Here is a 6,000-nt window from a genome sequence, read left to right on the forward strand (position 1 = left end):
ACTGCGGTATTTTTCGTTAACAACCACGTCAGGAACCGTTGTAATGTATCCAGCGGCACAGTGTCTATTTCATCCCAGATGATTTTCTCCGGGATATACTTCGTTCCCATTCGCGTAGGAGTCCATGTACCGCCGCTGTATTTGAAAAAGCCGTGATAAGTGCAGGCCTTTACTCCGCGTTGTATCATTTCTCTGGCAAGTCTGTGTGTTGGTGTTAGCACGACTAAATCAGAACCGCGAAATAGTTCGATTGCACGAGTTGTCTTACCACAGCCTCCAGGTCCGTTCAAATAAACTGTTCTGTGTCTAGCAATTGGATCGTACACAGAAGGCAACGACAAAGTTGTCCACGACAAGGTTGTTGATTTACGATATTCATCTTTAATTTCAACATCAGCTGATTCACAGTACGCGTGCAACTCTTCCTTTTTTACTCGCCATGTTCCCCATTGATCATCCGATGTTGGTAAATCTAACGCTGTTAAATCGTCTTCGTTAATATAAAACGAATCTGTTGCAACCCTTACCGCGAAGGGAACTCTATTCACCATCGACAATAAATTTATAGAAACATAAGCCAGCATAGAGGATCTCAAATGAGTGTACTGAGCTGAATCACCGTCGATATAACTAACAACTGTTCCTAATCGTTTTCCAGGCATCCCCGGCAATGATATTGTTATATCCTCGCGGCTACAAAATGTATCTTTCGCAGTAGTATCAGCGATAATGAAATTTAATTCTTCTTCATCCATAATTAATCGACTGTGATGTCGTTTATGATCATATGCTCCACCTTGAGTAAATTTACCTATCAATCTTCGGCCGAGATCTTTACAGTTGCGCTCATCATGTTTATACGCCAGTGTGCGTAATTCTTCTTCAGACGCTGTAGGATAATTTAATTTTAAGTCAGAATAACACGCAGTATCAGTTGGAGTTGGTAACCAAACTGAGGTTTGTTTTGAGTAACAAATAATCCCCTCACTGACAACAACAGATGTTAGTATTGTTTTGTCAACCATAAACCGCAACAACGGAAACGGCACCCATTTCTTTTCGTGGAAATGTCTGCCAAACCAAGCATAATTAATAGGATGTAACCGTGTTGCAAATTCGAACGATTCCACGCGAGCAAATCCAGTCAGGTCAAAATCAGGTAAAGGTCCGTTAATAGCTACTCTTGTCATTAAATTTGTGGGATGTCCAAATCGTTTAAAGTATTCAGCGCATTCGCCATAGCCAAGAAAACTTCCTGGATAGCACGCAATCATATCCACCGATACCATATTATCACTAACAAATACACTATTCCATAAACCGCCGTGTCCGTATTCGATGCAACTCTGCTGAACATTCTCGAGAAAACTCTTCATGGTTGGTTTCCAATTATTTTTTTGTCGTGCTATATGTGCGGCAACACTTGGAACAGTAAAACAATTAGTTAGTAATTGATCAACTTGCTCAGTTGAATATTTTTCTGTGAGCGCTTTCATTTCATTTTGTAACTCCGCAGTTCTATATATTTCTCCGTTCGGGGTCACGAACTGGTCATAATCACCAACTTCAGAACTTCTAAACAACCATACCGATACCGGATCGGTTTTACTCATTTGATAAATACAATCAAACATACCCGCGGAATAATACCTTATAACACGATCGCGTGGAAATATTTTAACTGATTCCGTCCAGGCGTGGCTGTTATGATCAATAATTGTTATTGAAGCTCCACTACGGTTGTATTTCGATTTATACAATTCCTCGCCTGTTAGCGATAATACCGTTATAGGAAATCTTAATAATTTTTCTAGCGCGGCAACATCCTTAATTGTGGCCCCTACATCTTTGACTCGATTAGCCCATGTTGTTATTTTATTTTTTCTGATCTCAGTTAGACCATTTCCACGTGCTGCGTTTTTAAAATGTTCCATTACTCGCTCAGCTACACAATTTAACACCACTGATGTTTTCATTGGCGTGAGTTTATCTACACTTGGTTTCTTTATCGGATATATTCCGTAAACGACTGCAGTTACTGGATACGATCTGGCGTAATACGGTATATCAACCCCCGTCAACATTCCTGGTCTAGAATTATTGCTCAACAAAATAGTTTTCCTTTTAATGTCAAGGATAGGATCATTTTTATCACGGATAATCCACGTGTCATCGTCGTTTTCGTTGACCACTTTGATAATAAATTTTATCTGTATGAAATATCTTCTATCGTCGAGATACCCAATTATGTTACGCGCGATTGTATCGTTCATGGTAGCATCAATGATAACGCTCGCGTGAGCGATGCTAGCATCGCCGGGGATAATTTTATATGTCGACCACACATGTGCGGCACCATCACGACGAAACTCTTCCTTGGCATTCTTGATAACACCAAGCAGTTCCTTTAACTCTCTTCGTCGTGGATCAGCGGTTAACCGGTCAAGATCGAATCGAGAACCTGATATGGGTTTTATTCTGGATAGTCTTTCAAATTCCTCCATTGTTATAGTTAAGACAAGTATTTAAATAGGCAAAAATACATTATATAATGAACGAAAAGCATTTTTCATGCAAGTGGGTTAAACTAAATTCATCAGCGCCGTGTGGCAAACCATGCAGACACGAATACTGTGGACAACATGCTCAACAGGTCCGCGGCGGGAGTCTAGGACCGATACCGTGTATCAGATGCGGCATTGGAGTACGAGGAAAAACGCAATTATGTTCAGCGTGTGGTGGAAAACGCTATCGAGAACTAAAACGGTATTATAATAAAAAATACTGCAATAACACACTCTCCGAGCACGATTACATAAATAAGTTTTCAGACAAATTATGAATTAGACAAATAATTTGCCTGTATTATAATGAATCAATTTGTTCCGCATCCAATTATTTCCAATTATGAGGCAAATCAAGATGGCATAATACGACACTGCAGGCTACAAAAACAAGTTGGTACAGTTGATAATTGTGGTTATTCACGATTTACTGCCACGCCGAGACATGCAGGCATTTCCTCGAAGAGGTATTTATGGCATCGTTTCGTCTATGAATGTTTTCATGGAGTGATCCCGACCGGGTTTGTCATTGATCACATTAACGGTAACACCCTTGATAACTCCGTAGACAATCTTCGCATGGTCACCCAGAGCAAGAACTGCTTGCTGGGTAACACAGGGCGTTGTAAAACAGTTGCAAGAAGAGCTATTAAATCCACAAACACAATTACAGGTGAAGAAATTGTATTCCAGTCAATGTGCGCCGCTGGTAGGTATTTCGATATTTGTCGATCTGCTGTACGGTATGTCGCAGCTGGGATCCACAAAACAGCATTGTCCAAAAAATTAAATCAAAAAATCACATTTTGTTATATCCCTCTTATCATTGACGATAACTCGGATATGCAAAAACTACATTGAAAATCTCTGATTTCAAAAATCTCTGATTTCACACGTGTAAAATGTTTACATTTTTCCGTATTAGATAAAAAAAATGGTATAATAATATGAATTACGAAAACATAAGAATCGTAATTGATGAAATTCAAAAATTGAAACATCGAGGTTTTAATATTTTAACAGACCCTGAAACAATTATGTCGGATTTTGAATCCTTGAATGAGCTATCAACGAAGAAGAATACTCTTCCTTCCCGATATAGGTTCATTAAAATGCTGCAAAATTGCATTTATAGATCACTTGCCGAGATCACCAATGAACAAATATCCGAATTTATTCCACTGACGCGTGCAGTTGAAAGTATTCGTCGCACACTATCACACGAGTATGAGACTCGAAAATTAATTAATTCCCGAGTGAGATTGTTAAAAAATCAAATAAAGAATTCAGACGCGGCAATCTCCGATTGCTCTGAAATGCAAGCATTTCCAGAAATGCAAGGACTTCTGGATACATTAAGCATTTCTGAGAAGTCAGAGACTTCCCTGGAAGTCTAACGTAAAAACGCTAGCGTTTTCAGAAACACCATTGTGAGTTTACAAGGGTAAAAAAAAAGTATTATTTTTTTTTTGTCTTTGAAATTCTACTGTGGAAATGCAAGCATTTCTCACGCTAGCGTTTCTGGAAATATGCAAGCATTTCTCAGGAAGTCCTTAGATTTTTAAGATTTGCTTGAGTGTTTCAGCATCAATACACGAATGAGAATAGTTCATGATGTGTTCTTGGTCACAAAAAACTGTGATCGTGTGATACTTCTGTAACTGTTCCTGTTGCGGCCGTGTCAACAAGAAGTCTTCGTTGCCGTGGTCGTCAACGACTATTCCGACGGGGGAATGCAAAGCATTTCCAAATGCGGTCCTGATTGCCGCGTTGAGAATTTGTTTGTCATGTACGCGAACTCGGACATGGATATACTCGTGCATTATACACAACTGTAATTTTTTAAATGTGGAAATGCTATGCGTGGAAACTCTTCGAGTTTCAGGACTTCACCAGTAAGTTCACGGAGACAGTCTCGCCACGCAGGTCCAACAAATTCCCCCGTTGGTCGGTGAGTTTGAAATTTATCGTTGACAACCACGGATTATTGCACCGTAGATAGACCACATTGATTGGTTCTTGCACAATCAGAAAACCAGGGGGGTCTTTTGGTGTGAACGTATACAGGATAAACCCCTGTTGTGCCGTCGTTGTGTCAGCGCTAGCGCTGCCAGCGCTGTAACTGCCATCGATGACGTCACATACAAGATTGACCGCGACCACATCTGTGATATTTACGATCCCGACGGAGATGTGTCTGCCATCGGATGCTGTACTGTTGTCGTGTCTTAAAATAACAGGTTGTGGTTTTGTTCGCGCGTACGCGTCAGTGATATCTTTGTAGGATTCATCGATGAGATCTTGGACTGATTTTCGCAGCTCAGGTACGTTATACCCAGGAAATTTAAACCCGGAAATGTCTTCCACGCGGATATTATACAACGTCGCAAATTTTATTCCTTTGTCGGGATCATCCAGAAATTTTTGAATTACTATTTGATTTGTTTTTTCCATTGCGGATGCGAGTTTGTTTAGTTTTTCTATGGTGGTGATAATTTTATCACGAGAATGCAAAGCATTTCGAGAACTGCTAGCGTTTCCACTTGTCGTATCAGAGATATAATCCTGGAAATATCCCCGCAACAGTTTTAGCTGTTCTTGATGCATTTGTTTGATCGGAACAAATATCTGAGGTTCCATCTCGGTTACATGTAGCACCTCGAAATAATGATCATCGAACGAGTTAAATTCTAAACCCAAACCGTCTTTGTAAGTTAAAGTTGAAGTGAACTCGACTTTTTCTAGTAGTGGTTGGACTCGAATTAAAACAAAACCATCGCTGCCGACCCTGCTGACAAGGTCGTGTACTTCTTCCTTCGTGGTCGTGAAATCCGACTTCGGTGGCAGTTCCGGACCCGGCACGAACCCGGGTTGTTCTCGTGGCCATCCTAATACTGTTCGGATTGAGCTGTTGTAAATATCCACGGCGTATCCTGGTGTTGAGATTTCAATAACCGTAGACAGCGTTGGTTCGTGCGCGGCTATAGATATTTTGGCTTCCTTGCCGGTGATTCGTTTTATTTGGCGTTGTATCTCATTGTTGATTTCTTCGATCTGATAACTCCCAGTGGGTAGCGTAATTGTATCCCAGTCGAGTTCGTCAGAGTCGGCTTTGGTTTTCCACGAAAACACAAATGAATTATTCGGCTGCTGACCGGAAAATGATTCCGACCTGACATTAGGCCAGCTGTGATACACACTGAGCTTCGACAACGCGATTTCGCTCACACGAATTGGAGTTCGAAAATTAATGCTGAATTCTGGTGTCGTCGAGGACACTGAGATCATTGTGGTCCTTACCGGCGTTGTGTTTGTGACTATTTGTTGAAGCAGTTCTTGTGGCGTTGCCATCAGTGCCATTATTTATTTGTTTAGTTTTCAAATAGTCATTGTACGCATCTGACATTAGTTTGAATTCAGAATCTGATATCGACGC

The sequence above is a fragment of the Sinohyriopsis cumingii genome, chromosome 6 (genome assembly GCF_028554795.1).
Source record: "Sinohyriopsis cumingii isolate HCF-2022 chromosome 6, ASM2855479v2, whole genome shotgun sequence".
Taxonomy (NCBI): domain Eukaryota; kingdom Metazoa; phylum Mollusca; class Bivalvia; order Unionida; family Unionidae; genus Sinohyriopsis; species Sinohyriopsis cumingii.